The sequence below is a fragment of the Anas acuta genome, chromosome 8, assembly GCF_963932015.1.
Source record: "Anas acuta chromosome 8, bAnaAcu1.1, whole genome shotgun sequence".
NCBI lineage: Eukaryota > Metazoa > Chordata > Aves > Anseriformes > Anatidae > Anas > Anas acuta.
Window position 1 is genome coordinate 32,897,759 of NC_088986.1, and position 21,824 is coordinate 32,919,582.

Here is a 21,824-nt window from a genome sequence, read left to right on the forward strand (position 1 = left end):
GGGGAGCCTTAACGCAGCCCCACATGCAACTGGACCCTCCGGGTTCACTCTTTCACAGCAACCCTAAATATAGCCCTAGCACGCCTGGCAGTCGACTGAAAACTCGGGCCCCAGAAAATGCGTTAAAAGCCTAATTCGCCCATCCAAAAGTGCCCCCAGAGGAAGGCTTTGGGTACAACTGAACTCCCCAGGGGAGCCTTTACGCAGCCCCACATGCAACTGGACCCTCCGTATTCGCTCTTTTACAGCAACCCTAAATATAGCCCTGGCCATCATGGCAGAAGACTGAAAACTCGGGCCACAGAAAAACTGTTAAAAGCCTAATTCGCCCATCCAAAAGTGCCCCCAAAGGAAGGCTTTGGGTCCAACTGAACTCCCCAGGGGAGCCTTTATGCAGCCCCACATGCAACTGGACCCTCCGGGTTCACTCTTTCACCGCAAGCCTAAATATAGCCCTCGGCGCAATGGGAGAAGACTGAAAAAGCGGGCCTCAGAAAACGCATTGCGATTCCCCTTGGACCATGCAAAAGTGCCCCCAAAGGAAGGCTTTGGGTACAACTGGACTCCCCAGGGGAGCCTTAACGCAGCCCCACATGCAACTGGACCCTCCGGGTTCACTCTTTCACCGCGAGCCTAAATATAGCCCTAGCACGCCTGGGAGTCGACTGAAAGCTTGGGCCACAGAAAATGTGTTACGAGCCCCATTCGCCCATCCAAAAGTGCCCCCAAAGGAAGGCTTTGGATACATCTGAACTCCCCAGGGGAGCCTTTACGCAGCCCCACATGCAACTGGACCCTCTGTGTTCGCTCTTTACAGCAACCCTAAATATAACCCTAGCCAGCATGGCAGAAGACTGAAAACTCGGGCCACAGAAAAAGCGTTTCAAGCCCCTTTCGCCCATTCAGAAGTGCCCCCAAAGGAAAGCTTTGGGTACAAGTGAACTCCCCAGGGGAGCCTTTATGCAGCCCCACATGCAACTGGACCCTCCGGGTTCACTCTTTCACAGCAACCCTAAATATATCCCTGGCCCGCCTGGCAGTCGACTGAAAACTCGGGCTCCAGAAAATGCGTTTCAAGCGCCATTCACCCATCCAGAAGTGCCCCCAAAGGAAGGCTTTGGGTCCAACTGAACTCCCCAGGGGAGCCTTTATGCAGCCCCACATGCAACTGGACCCCCCGTGTTCGCTGTTTACAAGCAACCCTAAATATAACCCTAGCCAGCATGGCAGAAGACTGAAAACTCGGGCCACAGAAAAAGCGTTCCAAGCCCCTTTCGCCCATTCAGAAGTGCCCCCAAAGGAAGGCTTTGGGTACAAGTGAACTCCCCAGGGGAGCCTTTATGCAGCCCCACATGCAACTGGACCCTCCGGGTTCACTCTTTCACAGCAACCCTAAATATAGCCCTGGCCCGCCTGGCAGTCGACTGAAAACTCGGGCCACAGAAAAACTGTTAAAAGCCTAGTTCGCCCATCCAAAAGTGCCCCCAGAGGAAGGCTTTGGGTACAAGTGAACTCCCCAGGGGAGCCTTAACGCAGCCCCACATGCAACTGGACCCTCCGGGTTCACTCTTTCACAGCAACCCTAAATATAGCCCTGGCCCGCCTGTCAGTCGACTGAAAACTCGGGCCCCAGAAAATGCGTTAAAAGCCTAATTTGCCCATCCAAAAGTGCCCCCAGAGGAAGGCTTTGGGTACAACTGAACTCTCCAGGGGAGCCTTAACGCAGCCCCACATGCAACTGGACCCTCCGTATTCGCTCTTTCACAGCAACCCTAAATACAGCCCTGGCCCACCTGGTAGTCGACTGAAAACTCGGGCCCCAGAAAAACTGTTAAAAGCCTAATTCACCCATCCAAAAGTGCCCCCAAAGGAAGGCTTTGGGTACATCTGAACTCCCCAGGGGAGCCTTTATGCAGCCCCACATGCAACTGGACCCTCCGGGTTCACTCTTTCACAGCAACCCTAAATATAACCCTGGCCCGCCTGGCAGTCGACTGAAAACTCGGGCCCCAGAAAATGCGATAAAAGCCTAATTCGCCCATCCAAAAGTGCCCCCAGAGGAAGGCTTTGGGTACAACTGAACTCTCCAGGGGAGCCTTTATGCAGCCCCACATGCAACTGGACCCTCCGTATTCGCTCTTTCACAGCAACCCTAAATATAACCCTGGCCCGCATGGTAGACGACTGAAAAATCGGGCCCCAGGAAATGCGTTAAAAGCCTAATTCGACCATCCAGAAGTGCCCCCAAAGGAAGGCTTTGGGTACAACTGAACTCCCCAGGGGAGCCTTTACGCAGCCCCACTGCAACTGGACCCTCCTTGTTCACTGTTTACGAGCAACCCTAAATATACCCCTAGCCACCATGGCAGAAGACTGAAAACTCGGGCTCCAGAAAATGCGTTTCAAGCCCCATTCTCCCATCCAGAAGTGCCCCCACAGAAGGCTTTGGGTCCAACTGAACTCCCCAGTGGAGCCTTTATGCAGCCCCACATGCAACTGGACCCTCCGGGTTCACTCTTTCACCGCAAGCCTAAATATAGCCCTAGCACGCCTGGCAGTCGACTGAAAGCTCGGGCCACAGAAAATGTGTTACGAGCCCCATTCGCCCATACAAAAGTGCCCCCAAAGGAAGGCTTTGGGTACATCTGAACTCCCCAGGGGAGCCTTTACACAGCCCCACATGCAACTGGACCCTCTGTGTTCGCTCTATACAGCTTCCCTAAATATAACCCTAGCCAGCATGGCAGAAGACTGAAAACTCGGGCCACAGAAAAAGCGTTTCAAGCCCCTTTCGCCCATTCAGAAGTGCCTCCAAAAGAAGGCTTTGGGTACAACTGAACTCCCCAGGGGAGCCTTTACGCAGCCCCACATGCAACTGGACCCTCCGTATTCGCTCTTTCACAGCAACCCTAAATATAACCCTGGCCCGCCTGGCAGTCGACTGAAAACTCGGGCCCCAGAAAATGCGTTAAAAGCCTAATTCGCCCATCCAAAAGTGCCCCCAAAGGAAGGCTTTGGGTACAAGTGAACTCCCCAGGGGAGCCTTTATGCAGCCCCACATGCAACTGGACCCTCCGGGTTCACTCTTTCACAGCAACCCTAAATATAGCCCTGGCCCGCCTGGCAGTCGACTGAAAACTCGGGCCACAGAAAAACTGTTAAAAGCCTAGTTCGCCCATCCAAAAGTGCCCCCAGAGGAAGGCTTTGGGTACAAGTGAACTCCCCAGGGGAGCCTTAACGCAGCCCCACATGCAACTGGACCCTCCGGGTTCACTCTTTCACAGCAACCCTAAATATAGCCCTGGCCCGCCTGTCAGTCGACTGAAAACTCGGGCCCCAGAAAATGCGTTAAAAGCCTAATTTGCCCATCCAAAAGTGCCCCCAGAGGAAGGCTTTGGGTACAACTGAACTCTCCAGGGGAGCCTTAACGCAGCCCCACATGCAACTGGACCCTCCGTATTCGCTCTTTCACAGCAACCCTAAATACAGCCCTGGCCCGCCTGGTAGTCGACTGAAAACTCGGGCCCCAGAAAAACTGTTAAAAGCCTAATTCACCCATCCAAAAGTGCCCCCAGAGGAAGGCTTTGGGTACATCTGAACTCCCCAGGGGAGCCTTTATGCAGCCCCACATGCAACTGGACCCTCCGGGTTCACTCTTTCACAGCAACCCTAAATATAACCCTGGCCCGCCTGGCAGTCGACTGAAAACTCGGGCCCCAGAAAATGCGATAAAAGCCTAATTCGCCCATCCAAAAGTGCCCCCAGAGGAAGGCTTTGGGTACAACTGAACTCTCCAGGGGAGCCTTAACGCAGCCCCACATGCAACTGGACCCTCCGTATTCGCTCTTTCACAGCAACCCTAAATATAACCCTGGCCCGCATGGTAGACGACTGAAAAATCGGGCCCCAGGAAATGCGTTAAAAGCCTAATTCGACCATCCAGAAGTGCCCCCAGAGGAAGGCTTTGAGTACAAGTGAACTCCCCAGGGGAGCCTTTACGCAGCCCCACTGCAACTGGACCCTCCTTGTTCACTGTTTACGAGCAACCCTAAATATACCCCTAGCCACCATGGCAGAAGACTGAAAACTCGGGCTCCAGAAAATGCGTTTCAAGCCCCATTCTCCCATCCAGAAGTGCCCCCACAGAAGGCTTTGGGTCCAACTGAACTCCCCAGGGGAGCCTTTATGCAGCCCCACATGCAACTGGACCCTCCGGGTTCACTCTTTCACCGCAAGCCTAAATATAGCCCTAGCACGCCTGGCAGTCGACTGAAAGCTCGGGCCACAGAAAATGTGTTACGAGCCCCATTCGCCCATCCAAAAGTGCCCCCAAAGGAAGGCTTTGGGTACATCTGAACTCCCCAGGGGAGCCTTTACACAGCCCCACATGCAACTGGACCCTCTGTGTTCGCTCTATACAGCTTCCCTAAATATAACCCTAGCCAGCATGGCAGAAGACTGAAAACTCGGGCCACAGAAAAAGCGTTTCAAGCCCCTTTCGCCCATTCAGAAGTGCCCCCAAAGGAAGGCTTTGGGTACAAGTGAACTCCCCAGGGGAGCCTTAACGCAGCCCCACATGCAACTGGACCCTCCGTATTCGCTCTTTCACAGCAACCCTAAATATAGCCCTGGCCCGCATGGCAGACGACTGAAAAATCGGGCCTCAGAAAACGTGCTACAAGCCCCATTCGACCATCCAAAAGTGCCCCCAAAGGAAGGCTTTGGGTACAAGTGAACTCCCCAGGGGAGCCTTTATGCAGCCCCACATGCAACTGGACCCTCCGGGTTCACTCTTTCACAGCAACCCTAAATATAGCCCTGGCCCGCCTGGCAGTCGACTGAAAACTCGGGCTACAGAAAAACTGTTAAAAGCCTAGTTCGCCCATCCAAAAGTGCCCCCAGAGGAAGGCTTTGGGTACAAGTGAACTCCCCAGGGGAGCCTTAACGCAGCCCCACATGCAACTGGACCCTCCGGGTTCACTCTTTCACAGCAACCCTAAATATAGCCCTGGCCCGCCTGTCAGTCGACTGAAAACTCGGGCCCCAGAAAATGCGTTAAAAGCCTAATTTGCCCATCCAAAAGTGCCCCCAGAGGAAGGCTTTGGGTACAACTGAACTCTCCAGGGGAGCCTTAACGCAGCCCCACATGCAACTGGACCCTCCGTATTCGCTCTTTCACAGCAACCCTAAATACAGCCCTGGCCCGCCTGGTAGTCGACTGAAAACTCGGGCCCCAGAAAAACTGTTAAAAGCCTAATTCACCCATCCAAAAGTGCCCCCAGAGGAAGGCTTTGGGTACATCTGAACTCCCCAGGGGAGCCTTTATGCAGCCCCACATGCAACTGGACCCTCCGGGTTCACTCTTTCACAGCAACCCTAAATATAACCCTGGCCCGCCTGGCAGTCGACTGAAAACTCGGGCCCCAGAAAATGCGATAAAAGCCTAATTCGCCCATCCAAAAGTGCCCCCAGAGGAAGGCTTTGGGTACAACTGAACTCTCCAGGGGAGCCTTAACGCAGCCCCACATGCAACTGGACCCTCCGTATTCGCTCTTTCACAGCAACCCTAAATATAACCCTGGCCCGCATGGTAGACGACTGAAAAATCGGGCCCCAGGAAATGCGTTAAAAGCCTAATTCGACCATCCAGAAGTGCCCCCAGAGGAAGGCTTTGAGTACAAGTGAACTCCCCAGGGGAGCCTTTACGCAGCCCCACTGCAACTGGACCCTCCTTGTTCACTGTTTACGAGCAACCCTAAATATACCCCTAGCCACCATGGCAGAAGACTGAAAACTCGGGCTCCAGAAAATGCGTTTCAAGCCCCATTCTCCCATCCAGAAGTGCCCCCACAGAAGGCTTTGGGTCCAACTGAACTCCCCAGGGGAGCCTTTATGCAGCCCCACATGCAACTGGACCCTCCGGGTTCACTCTTTCACCGCAAGCCTAAATATAGCCCTAGCACGCCTGGCAGTCGACTGAAAGCTCGGGCCACAGAAAATGTGTTACGAGCCCCATTCGCCCATCCAAAAGTGCCCCCAAAGGAAGGCTTTGGGTACATCTGAACTCCCCAGGGGAGCCTTTACACAGCCCCACATGCAACTGGACCCTCTGTGTTCGCTCTATACAGCTTCCCTAAATATAACCCTAGCCAGCATGGCAGAAGACTGAAAACTCGGGCCACAGAAAAAGCGTTTCAAGCCCCTTTCGCCCATTCAGAAGTGCCCCCAAAGGAAGGCTTTGGGTACAACTGAACTCCCCAGGGGAGCCTTAACGCAGCCCCACATGCAACTGGACCCTCCGTATTCGCTCTTTCACAGCAACCCTAAATATAGCCCTGGCCCGCCTGGCAGTCGACTGAAAACTCGGGCCCCAGAAAATGCGTTAAAAGCCTAATTCGCCCATCCAAAAGTGCCCCCAGAGGAAGGCTTTGGGTACAAGTGAACTCCCCAGGGGAGCCTTTATGCAGCCCCACATGCAACTGGACCCTCCGTATTCGCTCTTTCACAGCAAACCTAAATATAACCCTGGCCCGCATGGCAGACGACTGAAAAATCGGGCCTCAGAATACGTGCTACAAGCCCCATTCGACCATCCAAAAGTGCCCCCAAAGGAAGGCTTTGGGTACAAGTGAACTCCCCAGGGGAGCCTTTATGCAGCCCCACATGCAACTGGACCCTCCGGGTTCACTCTTTCACAGCAACCCTAAATATAGCCCTGGCCCGCCTGGCAGTCGACTGAAAACTCGGGCCACAGAAAAACTGTTAAAAGCCTAGTTCGCCCATCCAAAAGTGCCCCCAGAGGAAGGCTTTGGGTACAAGTGAACTCCCCAGGGGAGCCTTAACGCAGCCCCACATGCAACTGGACCCTCCGGGTTCACTCTTTCACAGCAACCCTAAATATAGCCCTGGCCCGCCTGTCAGTCGACTGAAAACTCGGGCCCCAGAAAATGCGTTAAAAGCCTAATTTGCCCATCCAAAAGTGCCCCCAGAGGAAGGCTTTGGGTACAACTGAACTCTCCAGGGGAGCCTTAACGCAGCCCCACATGCAACTGGACCCTCCGTATTCGCTCTTTCACAGCAACCCTAAATACAGCCCTAGCACGCCTGGCAGTCGACTGAAAACTCGGGCCCCAGAAAAACTGTTAAAAGCCTAATTCACCCATCCAAAAGTGCCCCCAGAGGAAGGCTTTGGGTACATCTGAACTCCCCAGGGGAGCCTTTATGCAGCCCCACATGCAACTGGACCCTCCGGGTTCACTCTTTCACAGCAACCCTAAATATAACCCTGGCCCGCCTGGCAGTCGACTGAAAACTCGGGCCCCAGAAAATGCGATAAAAGCCTAATTCGCCCATCCAAAAGTGCCCCCAGAGGAAGGCTTTGGGTACAACTGAACTCTCCAGGGGAGCCTTAACGCAGCCCCACATGCAACTGGACCCTCCGTATTCGCTCTTTCACAGCAACCCTAAATATAACCCTGGCCCGCATGGTAGACGACTGAAAAATCGGGCCCCAGGAAATGCGTTAAAAGCCTAATTCGACCATCCAGAAGTGCCCCCAGAGGAAGGCTTTGAGTACAAGTGAACTCCCCAGGGGAGCCTTTACGCAGCCCCACTGCAACTGGACCCTCCTTGTTCACTGTTTACGAGCAACCCTAAATATACCCCTAGCCACCATGGCAGAAGACTGAAAACTCGGGCTCCAGAAAATGCGTTTCAAGCCCCATTCTCCCATCCAGAAGTGCCCCCACAGAAGGCTTTGGGTCCAACTGAACTCCCCAGGGGAGCCTTTATGCAGCCCCACATGCAACTGGACCCTCCGGGTTCACTCTTTCACCGCAAGCCTAAATATAGCCCTAGCACGCCTGGCAGTCGACTGAAAGCTCGGGCCACAGAAAATGTGTTACGAGCCCCATTCGCCCATCCAAAAGTGCCCCCAAAGGAAGGCTTTGGGTACATCTGAACTCCCCAGGGGAGCCTTTACACAGCCCCACATGCAACTGGACCCTCTGTGTTCGCTCTATACAGCTTCCCTAAATATAACCCTAGCCAGCATGGCAGAAGACTGAAAACTCGGGCCACAGAAAAAGCGTTTCAAGCCCCTTTCGCCCATTCAGAAGTGCCCCCAAAGGAAGGCTTTGGGTACAACTGAACTCTCCAGGGGAGCCTTAACGCAGCCCCACATGCAACTGGACCCTCCGTATTCGCTCTTTCACAGCAACCCTAAATATAGCCCTGGCCCGCCTGGCAGTCGACTGAAAACTCGGGCCCCAGAAAATGCGTTAAAAGCCTAATTCGCCCATCCAAAAGTGCCCCCAGAGGAAGGCTTTGGGTACAAGTGAACTCCCCAGGGGAGCTTTTACACAGCCTCACATGCAACTGGACCCTCCTTGTTCACTGTTTACGAGCAACCCTATATATACCCCTAGCCACCATGGCAGAAGACTGAAAACTCGGGCTCCAGAAAATGCGTTTCAAGCCCCATTCACCCATCCAAAAGTGCCCCCAAAGGAAGGCTTTGGGTACAAGTGAACTCCCCGGGGGAGCCTTTATGCAGGCCCATACGCAACTGGACCCCCCGTGTTCGCTGTTTACAAGCAACCCTAAATATAACACTAGCCAGCATGGCAGAAAACTGAAAACTCGGCCACAGAAAAAGCGTTTCAAGCCCCATTCACCCATCCAGAAGTGCCCCCAAAGGAAGGCTTTGGGTACAACTGAACTCCCCAGGGGAGCCTTTATGCAGCCCCACATGCAACTGGACCCTCCGGGTTCACTGTTTACGAGCAACTCTAAATATACCCCTAGCCACCATGGCAGAAGACTGAAAACTCGGGCTCCAGAAAATGCGTTTCAAGCCCATTCACCCATCCAAAAGTGCCCCCAAAGGAAGGCTTTGGGTGCAAGTGAACTCCCCAGGGGAGCCTTTATGCAGCCCCACATGCAACTGGACCCTCCGCGTTCACTCTTTCACCGCAAGCCTAAATATAGCCCTCGGCGCAATGGGAGAAGACTGAAAAAGCGGGCCTCAGAAAACGCATTGCGATTCCCCTTGGACCATGCAAAAGTGCCCCCAAAGGAAGGCTTTGGGTACAACTGGACTCCCCAGGGGAGCCTTTACGCAGCCCCACATGCAACTGGACCCTCCGGGTTCACTCTTTCACAGCAATCCTAAATATAGCCCTGGCCCGCCTGGCAGTCGACTGAAAACTCGGGCCCCAGAAATGCGTTAAAAGCCTAATTCGCCCATTCCAAAAGTGCCCCCAGAGGAAGGCTTTGGGTACAACTGAACTCCCCAGGTGAGCCTTTATGCAGCCCCACATGCAACTGGACCCTCCTGGTTCGCTCTTTACAGCAACCCTATATATAACCCTAGACAGCATGGCATAAGACTGAAAACTCGGGCCACAGAAAAAGCGTTTCAAGCCCCTTTCGCCCATCCAGAAGTGCCCCCAAAGGAAGGCTTTGGGTACAAGTGAACTCCCCAGGGGAGCCTTTACGCAGCCCCACATGCAACTGGACCCTCCTTGTTCACTGTTTACGAGCAACCCTAAATATACCCCTAGCCAGCATGGCAGAAGACTGAAAACTCGGGCTCCAGAAAATGCGTTTCAAGCCCCATTCACCCATCCAGAAGTGCCCCCAAAGGAAGGCTTTGGGTACAACTGAACTCCCCAGGGGAGCCTTTATGCAGCCCCACATGCAACTGGACCCTCCGGGTTCACTCTTTCACCGCAAGCCTAAATATAGCCCTAACACGCCTGGCAGTCGACTGAAAGCTCGGGCCACAGAAAACGCATTGCGATTCCCCTTGGACCATCCCAAAGTGCCCCCAAAGGAAGGCTTTGGGTACAACTGGACTCCCCAGGGGAGCCTTTATGCAGCCCCACATGCAACTGGACCCTCCGTATTCGCTCTTTCACAGCAACCCTAAATATAACCCTAGCCAGCATGGCAGAAGACTGAAAACTCGGGCCACAGAAAAAGCGTTTCAAGCCCCATTCACCCATCCAGAAGTGGCCCGAAAGGAAAGCTTTGGGTCCAACTGAACTCCCCAGGGGATCCTTTATGCAGCCCCACATGCAACTGGATCCTCCAGGTTCACTCTTTCACAGCAACCCTAAATATAGCCCTGGCCCGCCTGGCAGTCGACTGAAAACTCGGGCCCCAGAAAATGCGTTAAAAGCCTAATTCGCCCATCCAAAAGTGCCACCAGAGGAAGGCTTTGGGTACAAGTGAACTCCCCAGGGGAGCCTTAACGCAGCCCCACATGCAACTGGACCCTCCGTATTTGCTCTTTCACAGCAACCCTAAATATAGCCCTTTCCCGCCTGGCAGTCGACTGAAAACTCGGGCCACAGAAAACGTGCTACAAGCCTAATTTGTCCATCCAAAAGTGCCCCCAGAGGAAGGCTTTGGGTACAACTGAACTCCCCAGGGAGCCTTTACGCAGCCCCACATGCAACTGGACCCTCCTTGTTCACTGTTTACGAGCAACCCTAAATATAACCCTAGCCAGCATGGCAGAAAACTGAAAACTCGGGCTCCAGAAAATGCGTTTCAAGCCCCTTTTGCCCATCCAGAAGTGCCACCAGAGGAAGGCTTTGGGTACAAGTGAACTCCCCAGGGGAGCCTTTATGCAGCCCCACATGCAACTGGACCCTCCGGGTTCACTCTTTCACCGCAAGCCTATATATAGCCCTCGGCGCAATGGGAGAAGACTGAAAAAGCGGGCCTCAGAAAACGCATTGCGATTCCCCTTGGACCATCCCAAAGTGCCCCCAAAGGAAGGCTTTGGGTACAACTGGACTCCCAAGGGGAGCCTTAACGCAGCCCCACATGCAACTGGACCCTCCGTATTCGCTCTTTCACAGCAACCCTAAATATAACCCTGGCCCGCATGGCAGACGACTGAAAAATCGGGCCTCAGAAAACGTGCTACAAGCCCCATTCGACCATCCAAAAGTGCCCCCAAAGGAAGGCTTTGGGTACAAGTGAACTCCCCAGGGGAGCCTTTATGCAGGCCCATACGCAACTGGACCCCCCGTGTTCGCTGTTTACAAGCAACCCTAAATATAACACTAGCCAGCATGGCAGAAAACTGAAAACTCGGGCCACAGAAAAAGAGTTTTAAGCCCTTTTCGCCCATCAAGAAGAGGCCCCAAAGGAAGGCTTTGGGTACAACTGAACTCCCCAGGGGAGCCTTTACGCAGCCCCACATGCAACTGGACCCTCCTTGTTCACTGTTTACGAGCAACCCTAAATATACCCCTAGCCACCATGGCAGAAGACTGAAAACTCGGGCTCCAGAAAATGCGTTTCAAGCCCCATTCACCCATCCAGAAGTGCCCCCAAAGGAAGGCTTTGGGTACAACTGAACTCCCCAGGGGAGCCTTTATGCAGCCCCACATGCAACTGGACCCTCCGTGTTCGCTCTTTACAGCAACCCTAAATATAACCCTAGCCAGCATGGCAGAAAACTGAAAACTCGGGCTCCAGAAAATGCGTTAAAAGCCTAATTCGCCCATCCAGAAGTGCCCCCAAAGGAAAGCTTTGGGTACAAGTGAACTCCCCAGGGGAGCCTTTATGCAGCCCCACATGCAACTGGACCCTCCAGGTTCACTCTTTCACAGCAACCCTAAATATAGCCCTGGCCAGCCTGGCAGTCGACTGAAAACTCGGGCCCCAGAAAATGCATTAAAAGCCTAATTCGCCCATCCAAAAGTGCCCCCAGAGGAAGGCTTTGGGTACAACTGAACTCCCCAGGGGAGCCTTTACGCAGCCCCACATGCAACTGGACCCTCCTTGTTCACTGTTTACGAGCAACCCTAAATATACCCCTAGCCACCATGGCAGAAGACTGAAAACTCGGGCTCCAGAAAATGCGTTTCAAGCCCCATTCACCCATCCAGAAGTGCCCCCAAAGGAAGGCTTTGGGTACAAGTGAACTCCCCAGGGGAGCCTTTATGCAGCCCCACATGCAACTGGACCCTCCGTGTTCGCTCTTTACAGCAACCCTAAATATAACCCTAGCCAGCATGGCAGAAAACTGAAAACTCGGGCTCCAGAAAATGCGTTAAAAGCCTAATTCGCCCATCCAGAAGTGCCCCCAAAGGAAAGCTTTGGGTACAACTGAACTCCCCAGGGGAGCCTTTATGCAGCCCCACATGCAACTGGACCCTCCAGGTTCACTCTTTCACAGCAACCCTAAATATAGCCCTGGCCAGCCTGGCAGTCGACTGAAAACTCGGGCCCCAGAAAATGCATTAAAAGCCTAATTCGCCCATCCAAAAGTGCCCCCAGAGGAAGGCTTTGGGTACAAGTGAACTCCCCAGGGGAGCCTTTACGCAGCCCCACATGCAACTGGACCCTCCTTGTTCACTGTTTACGAGCAACCCTAAATATACCCCTAGCCACCATGGCAGAAGACTGAAAACTCGGGCTCCAGAAAATGCGTTTCAAGCCCCATTCACCCATCCAGAAGTGCCCCCAAAGGAAGGCTTTGGGTACAAGTGAACTCCCCAGGGGAGCCTTTATGCAGCCCCACATGCAACTGGACCCTCCGGGTTCACTCTTTCACCGCAAGCCTAAATATAGCCCTAGCACGCCTGGCAGTCGACTGAAAGCTCGGGCCACAGAAAATGTGTTACGAGCCCCATTCGCCCATCCAAAAGTGCCTCCAAAGGAAGGCTTTAGGTACATCTGAACTCCCCAGGGGAGCCTTTATGCAGCCCCACATGCAACTGGACCCTCCGTATTCGCTCTTTCACAGCAACCCTAAATATAACCCTAGCCAGCATGGCAAAAAACTGAAAACTCGGGCCACAGAAAAAGCGTTTCAAGCCCCATTCACCCATCCAGAAGTGCCCCCAAAGGAAAGCTTTGGGTACAACTGAACTCCCCAGGGGAGCCTTTATGCAGCCCCACATGCAACTGGACCCTCCGTATTCGCTCTTTCACAGCAACCCTAAATATAGCCCTGGCCCGCCTGGCAGTCGACTGAAAACTCGGGCCCCAGAAAATGCGTTAAAAGCCTAATTCGCCCATCCAAAAGTGCCCCCAGAGGAAGGCTTTGGGTACAACTGAACTCCCCAGGGGAGCCTTTATGCAGGCCCATACGCAACTGGACCCCCCGTGTTCGCTGTTTACAAGCAACCCTAAATATAGCCCTGGCCACCATGGCAGAAGACTGAAAACTCGGGCCACAGAAAACGTGCTACAAGCTTAATTCGAACATACAAAAGTGCCCCCAAAGGAAGGCTTTGGGTACAAGTGAACTCCCCAGGGGAGCCTTTATGCAGCCCCACATGCAACTGGACCCTCCGGGTTCACTCTTTCAGAGCAACCCTAAATATAGCCCTAGCCCGCCTGGCAGTCGACTGAAAACTCGGGCCCCAGAAAATGCGTTAAAAGCCTAATTCGCCCATCCAAAAGTGCCCCCAGAGGAAGGCTTTGGGTACATCGGAACTCCCCAGGGGAGCCTTTACGCAGCCCCACATGCAACTGGACCCTCCTTGTTCACTGTTTACGAGCAACCCTAAATATACCCCTAGCCACCATGGCAGAAGACTGAAAACTCAGGCTCCAGAAAATGCGTTTCAAGCCCCATTCACCCATCCAGAAGTGCCCCCAAAGGAAGGCTTTGGGTACAACTGAACTCCCCAGGGGAGCCTTTATGCAGCGTCACATGCAACTGGACCCTCCGTGTTCGCTCTTTACAGCAACCCTAAATATAACCCTAGCCAGCATGGCAGAAAACTGAAAACTTGGGCTCCAGAAAATGCGTTTCAAGCCCCTTTCGCCCATCCAGAAGTGCCCCCAAAGGAAGGCTTTGGGTACAACTGAACTCCCCAGGGGAGCCTTTATGCAGCCCCACATGCAACTGGACCCTCCGGGTTCACTCTTTCACCGCAAGCCTATATATAGAGCTCGGCGCAATGGGAGAAGACTGAAAAAGCGAGCCTCAGAAAACGCATTGCGATTCCCCTTGGACCATCCAAAAGTGCCCCCAAAGGAAGGCTTTGGGTACAACTGGACTCCCAAGGGGAGCCTTAACGCAGCCCCACATGCAACTGGACCCTCCGTATTCGCTCTTTCACAGCAACCCTATATATAGCCCTGGCCCGCCTGGCAGTCGACTGAAAACTCGGGCCCCAGAAAATGCATTAAAAGCCTAATTCGCCTATCCAAAAGTGCCCCCAGAGGAAGGCTTTGGGTACAACTGAACTCCCCAGGGGAGCCTTTACGCAGCCCCACATGCAACTGGACCCTCCTTGTTCACAGTTTACGAGAAACCCTAAATATACCCCTAGCCACCATGGCAGAAGACTGAAAACTCGGGCTCCAGAAAATGCATTAAAAGCCTAATTCGCCCATCCAAAAGTGCCCCCAGAGGAAGGCTTTGGGTACAAGTGAACTCCCCAGGGGAGCCTTTATGCAGCCCCACATGCAACTGGACCCTCCGGGTTCACTCTTTCACAGCAACCCTAAATATAAGCCTGGCCCGCCTGGCAGTCGACTGAAAACTCGGGCCCCAGAAATTGCGTTAAAAGCCTAATTCGCCCATCCAAAAGTGCCCCCAGAGGAAGGCTTTGGGTACAACTGAACTCTCCAGGGGAGCCTTAACGCAGCCCCACATGCAACTGGACCCTCCTTGTTCACTGTTTACGAGCAACCCTAAATATAACCCTAGAAAGCATGGCCGAAGACTGAAAACTCGGGCCACAGAAAAAGCGTTTCAAGCCCCTTTCACCCATCCAGAAGTGCCCCCAAAGGAAGGCTTTGGGTACAAGTGAACTCCCCAGGGGAGCCTTTATGCAGCCCCACATGCAACTGGACCCTCCGTATTCGCTCTTTCACAGCAACCCTAAATATAACCCTGGCCCGCCTGGCAGACGACTGAAAAATCGGGCCCCAGAAAACGTGCTACAAGCCCCATTTGACCATCCCAAAGTGCCCCCAAAGGAAGGCTTTGGGTACAAGTGAACTCCCCAGGGGAGCCTTTATGCAGGCCCATACGCAATTGAACCCCAAGTGTTCGCTGTTTACAAGCAACCCTAAATATAACACTAGCCAGCATGGCAGAAAACTGAAAACTCGGGCCACAGAAAAAGCGTTTCAAGCCCCTTTCGCCCATCCAGAAGTGCCCCCAAAGGAAGGCTTTGGGTACAAGTGAACTCCCCAGGGGAGCCTTTATGCAGCCCCACATGCAACTGGACCCTCCGGGTTCACTCTTTCACCGCAAGCCTAAATATAGCCCTCGGCGCAATGGGAGAAGACTGAAAAAGCGGGCCTCAGAAAACGCATTGCGATTCCCCTTGGACCATGCAAAAGTGCCCCCAAAGGAAGGCTTTGGGTACAACTGGACTCCCCAGGGGAGCCTTAACGCAGCCCCACATGCAACTGGACCCTCCGTATTCGCTCTTTCACAGCAACCCTAAATATAGCCCTGGCCCGCCTGGCAGTCGACTGAAAACTCGGGCCCCAGAAAATGCGTTAAAAGCCTAATTCGCCCATCCAAAAGTGCCACCAGAGGAAGGCTTTGGGTACAACTGAACTCCCCAGGGGAGCCTTTATGCAGGCCCATACGCAACTGGACCCCCCGTGTTCGCTGTTTACAAGCAACCCTAAATATAGCCCTGGCCACCATGGCAGAAGACTGAAAACTCGGGCCACAGAAAACGTGCTACAAGCTTAATTCGAACATACAAAAGTGCCCCCAAAGGAAGGCTTTGGGTACAAGTGAACTCCCCAGGGGAGCCTTTATGCAGCCCCACATGCAACTGGACCCTCCGGGTTCACTCTTTCAGAGCAACCCTAAATATAGCCCTAGCCCGCCTGGCAGTCGACTGAAAACTCGGGCCCCAGAAAATGCGTTAAAAGCCTAATTCGCCCATCCAAAAGTGCCCCCAGAGGAAGGCTTTGGGTACATCGGAACTCCCCAGGGGAGCCTTTACGCAGCCCCACATGCAACTGGACCCTCCTTGTTCACTGTTTACGAGCAACCCTAAATATACCCCTAGCCACCATGGCAGAAGACTGAAAACTCAGGCTCCAGAAAATGCGTTTCAAGCCCCATTCACCCATCCAGAAGTGCCCCCAAAGGAAGGCTTTGGGTACAACTGAACTCCCCAGGGGAGCCTTTATGCAGCGTCACATGCAACTGGACCCTCCGTGTTCGCTCTTTACAGCAACCCTAAATATAACCCTAGCCAGCATGGCAGAAAACTGAAAACTCGGGCTCCAGAAAATGCGTTTCAAGCCCCTTTCGCCCATCCAGAAGTGCCCCCAAAGGAAGGCTTTGGGTACAACTGAACTCCCCAGGGGAGCCTTTATGCAGCCCCACATGCAACTGGACCCTCCGGGTTCACTCTTTCACCGCAAGCCTATATATAGAGCTCGGCGCAATGGGAGAAGACTGAAAAAGCGAGCCTCAGAAAACGCATTGCGATTCCCCTTGGACCATCCAAAAGTGCCCCCAAAGGAAGGCTTTGGGTACAACTGGACTCCCAAGGGGAGCCTTAACGCAGCCCCACATGCAACTGGACCCTCCGTATTCGCTCTTTCACAGCAACCCTATATATAGCCCTGGCCCGCCTGGCAGTCGACTGAAAACTCGGGCCCCAGAAAATGCATTAAAAGCCTAATTCGCCTATCCAAAAGTGCCCCCAGAGGAAGGCTTTGGGTACAACTGAACTCCCCAGGGGAGCCTTTACGCAGCCCCACATGCAACTGGACCCTCCTTGTTCACAGTTTACGAGAAACCCTAAATATACCCCTAGCCACCATGGCAGAAGACTGAAAACTCGGGCTCCAGAAAATGCATTAAAAGCCTAATTCGCCCATCCAAAAGTGCCCCCAGAGGAAGGCTTTGGGTACAAGTGAACTCCCCAGGGGAGCCTTTATGCAGCCCCACATGCAACTGGACCCTCCGGGTTCACTCTTTCACAGCAACCCTAAATATAAGCCTGGCCCGCCTGGCAGTCGACTGAAAACTCGGGCCCCAGAAATTGCGTTAAAAGCCTAATTCGCCCATCCAAAAGTGCCCCCAGAGGAAGGCTTTGGGTACAACTGAACTCTCCAGGGGAGCCTTAACGCAGCCCCACATGCAACTGGACCCTCCTTGTTCACTGTTTACGAGCAACCCTAAATATACCCCTAGCCAGCATGGCAGAAGACTGAAAACTCGGGCTCCAGAAAATGCGTTTCAAGCCCCATTCACCCATCCAGAAGTGCCCCCAAAGGAAGGCTTTGGGTACAAGTGAACTCCCCAGGGGAGCCTTTATGCAGCCCCACATGCAACTGGACCCTCCGGGTTCACTCTTTCACCGCAAGCCTAAATATAGCCCTAGCACGCCTGGCAGTCGACTGAAAGCTCGGGCCACAGAAAATGTGTTACGAGCCCCATTCGCCCATGCAAAAGTGCCCCCAAAGGAAGGCTTTGGGTACATCTGAACTCCCCAGGGGAGCCTTTATGCAGCCCCACATGCAACTGGACCCTCCGTGTTCGCTCTTTACAGCAACCCTAAATATAACCCTAGAAAGCATGGCCGAAGACTGAAAACTCGGGCCACAGAAAAAGCGTTTCAAGCCCCTTTCACCCATCCAGAAGTGCCCCCAAAGGAAGGCTTTGGGTACAAGTGAACTCCCCAGGGGAGCCTTTATGCAGCCCCACATGCAACTGGACCCTCCGTATTCGCTCTTTCACAGCAACCCTAAATATAACCCTGGCCCGCCTGGCAGACGACTGAAAAATCGGGCCCCAGAAAACGTGCTACAAGCCCCATTTGACCATCCCAAAGTGCCCCCAAAGGAAGGCTTTGGGTACAAGTGAACTCCCCAGGGGAGCCTTTATGCAGGCCCATACGCAATTGAACCCCAAGTGTTCGCTGTTTACAAGCAACCCTAAATATAACACTAGCCAGCATGGCAGAAAACTGAAAACTCGGGCCACAGAAAAAGCGTTTCAAGCCCCTTTCGCCCATCCAGAAGTGCCCCCAAAGGAAGGCTTTGGGTACAAGTGAACTCCCCAGGGGAGCCTTTATGCAGCCCCACATGCAACTGGACCCTCCGGGTTCACTCTTTCACCGCAAGCCTAAATATAGCCCTCGGCGCAATGGGAGAAGACTGAAAAAGCGGGCCTCAGAAAACGCATTGCGATTCCCCTTGGACCATGCAAAAGTGCCCCCAAAGGAAGGCTTTGGGTACAACTGGACTCCCCAGGGGAGCCTTAACGCAGCCCCACATGCAACTGGACCCTCCGTATTCGCTCTTTCACAGCAACCCTAAATATAGCCCTGGCCCGCCTGGCAGTCGACTGAAAACTCGGGCCCCAGAAAATGCGTTAAAAGCCTAATTCGCCCATCCAAAAGTGCCACCAGAGGAAGGCTTTGGGTACAACTGAACTCCCCAGGGGAGCCTTTATGCAGGCCCATACGCAACTGGACCCCCCGTGTTCGCTGTTTACAAGCAACCCTAAATATAGCCCTGGCCACCATGGCAGAAGACTGAAAACTCGGGCCACAGAAAACGTGCTACAAGCTTAATTCGAACATACAAAAGTGCCCCCAAAGGAAGGCTTTGGGTACAAGTGAACTCCCCAGGGGAGCCTTTATGCAGCCCCACATGCAACTGGACCCTCCGGGTTCACTCTTTCAGAGCAACCCTAAATATAGCCCTAGCCCGCCTGGCAGTCGACTGAAAACTCGGGCCCCAGAAAATGCGTTAAAAGCCTAATTCGCCCATCCAAAAGTGCCCCCAGAGGAAGGCTTTGGGTACATCGGAACTCCCCAGGGGAGCCTTTACGCAGCCCCACATGCAACTGGACCCTCCTTGTTCACTGTTTACGAGCAACCCTAAATATACCCCTAGCCACCATGGCAGAAGACTGAAAACTCAGGCTCCAGAAAATGCGTTTCAAGCCCCATTCACCCATCCAGAAGTGCCCCCAAAGGAAGGCTTTGGGTACAACTGAACTCCCCAGGGGAGCCTTTATGCAGCGTCACATGCAACTGGACCCTCCGTGTTCGCTCTTTACAGCAACCCTAAATATAACCCTAGCCAGCATGGCAGAAAACTGAAAACTCGGGCTCCAGAAAATGCGTTTCAAGCCCCTTTCGCCCATCCAGAAGTGCCCCCAAAGGAAGGCTTTGGGTACAACTGAACTCCCCAGGGGAGCCTTTATGCAGCCCCACATGCAACTGGACCCTCCGGGTTCACTCTTTCACCGCAAGCCTATATATAGAGCTCGGCGCAATGGGAGAAGACTGAAAAAGCGAGCCTCAGAAAACGCATTGCGATTCCCCTTGGACCATCCAAAAGTGCCCCCAAAGGAAGGCTTTGGGTACAACTGGACTCCCAAGGGGAGCCTTAACGCAGCCCCACATGCAACTGGACCCTCCGTATTCGCTCTTTCACAGCAACCCTATATATAGCCCTGGCCCGCCTGGCAGTCGACTGAAAACTCGGGCCCCAGAAAATGCATTAAAAGCCTAATTCGCCTATCCAAAAGTGCCCCCAGAGGAAGGCTTTGGGTACAACTGAACTCCCCAGGGGAGCCTTTACGCAGCCCCACATGCAACTGGACCCTCCTTGTTCACAGTTTACGAGAAACCCTAAATATACCCCTAGCCACCATGGCAGAAGACTGAAAACTCGGGCTCCAGAAAATGCATTAAAAGCCTAATTCGCCCATCCAAAAGTGCCCCCAGAGGAAGGCTTTGGGTACAAGTGAACTCCCCAGGGGAGCCTTTATGCAGCCCCACATGCAACTGGACCCTCCGGGTTCACTCTTTCACAGCAACCCTAAATATAAGCCTGGCCCGCCTGGCAGTCGACTGAAAACTCGGGCCCCAGAAATTGCGTTAAAAGCCTAATTCGCCCATCCAAAAGTGCCCCCAGAGGAAGGCTTTGGGTACAACTGAACTCCCCAGGGGAGCCTTAACGCAGCCCCACATGCAACTGGACCCTCCTTGTTCACTGTTTACGAGCAACCCTAAATATACCCCTAGCCAGCATGGCAGAAGACTGAAAACTCGGGCTCCAGAAAATGCGTTTCAAGCCCCATTCACCCATCCAGAAGTGCCCCCAAAGGAAGGCTTTGGGTACAAGTGAACTCCCCAGGGGAGCCTTTATGCAGCCCCACATGCAACTGGACCCTCCGGGTTCACTCTTTCACCGCAAGCCTAAATATAGCCCTAGCACGCCTGGCAGTCGACTGAAAGCTCGGGCCACAGAAAATGTGTTACGAGCCCCATTCGCCCATGCAAAAGTGCCCCCAAAGGAAGGCTTTGGGTACATCTGAACTCCCCAGGGGAGCCTTTATGCAGCCCCACATGCAACTGGACCCTCCGTGTTCGCTCTTTACAGCAACCCTAAATATAACCCTAGAAAGCATGGCCGAAGACTGAAAACTCGGGCCACAGAAAAAGCGTTTCAAGCCCCTTTCACCCATCCAGAAGTGCCCCCAAAGGAAGGCTTTGGGTACAAGTGAACTCCCCAGGGGAGCCTTTATGCAGCCCCACATGCAACTGGACCCTCCGTATTCGCTCTTTCACAGCAACCCTAAATATAACCCTGGCCCGCCTGGCAGACGACTGAAAAATCGGGCCCCAGAAAACGTGCTACAAGCCCCATTTGACCATCCCAAAGTGCCCCCAAAGGAAGGCTTTGGGTACAAGTGAACTCCCCAGGGGAGCCTTTATGCAGGCCCATACGCAATTGAACCCCAAGTGTTCGCTGTTTACAAGCAACCCTAAATATAACACTAGCCAGCATGGCAGAAAACTGAAAACTCGGGCCACAGAAAAAGCGTTTCAAGCCCCTTTCGCCCATCCAGAAGTGCCCCCAAAGGAAGGCTTTGGGTACAAGTGAACTCCCCAGGGGAGCCTTTATGCAGCCCCACATGCAACTGGACCCTCCTTGTTCACTGTTTACGAGCAACCCTAAATATACCCCTAGCCATCATGGCAGAAGACTGAAAACTCGGGCTCCAGAAAATGCGTTTCAAGCCCCATTCACCCATCCAGAAGTGCCCCCAAAGGAAGGCTTTGGGTACAAGTGAACTCCCCAGGGGAGCCTTTATGCAGCCCCGCATGCAACTGGACCATCCGCGTTCACTCTTTCACCGCAAGCCTAAATATAGCCCTCGGCGCAATGGGAGAAGACTGAAAAAGCGGGCCTCAGAAAACGCATTGCGATTCCCCTTGGACCATGCAAAAGTGCCCCCAAAGGAAGGCTTTGGGTACAACTGGACTCCCCAGGGGAGCCTTAACGCAGCCCCACATGCAACTGGACCCTCCGGGTTCACTCTTTCACAGCAATCCTAAATATAGCCCTGGCCCGCCTGGCAGTCGACTGAAAACTCGGGCCCCAGAAAATGCGTTAAAAGCCTAATTCGCCCATCCAAAAGTGCCCCCAGAGGAAGGCTTTGGGTACAACTGAACTCCCCAGGGGAGCCTTTACGCAGCCCCACATGCAACTGGACCCTCCTTGTTCACTGTTTACGAGCAACCCTAAATATACCCCTAGCCACCATGGCAGAAGACTGAAAACTCGGGCTCCAGAAAATGCGTTTCAAGCCCCATTCACCCATCCAGAAGTGCCCCCAAAGGAAGGCTTTGGGTACAAGTGAACTCCCCAGGGGAGCCTTTATGCAGCCCCACATGCAACTGGACCCTCCGGGTTCACTCTTTCACCGCGAGCCTAAATATAGCCCTAGCACTCCTGGGAGTCGACTGAAAGCTTGGGCCACAGAAAATGTGTTACGAGCCCCATTCGCCCATCCAAAAGTGCCCCCAAAGGAAGGCTTTGGATACATCTGAACTCCC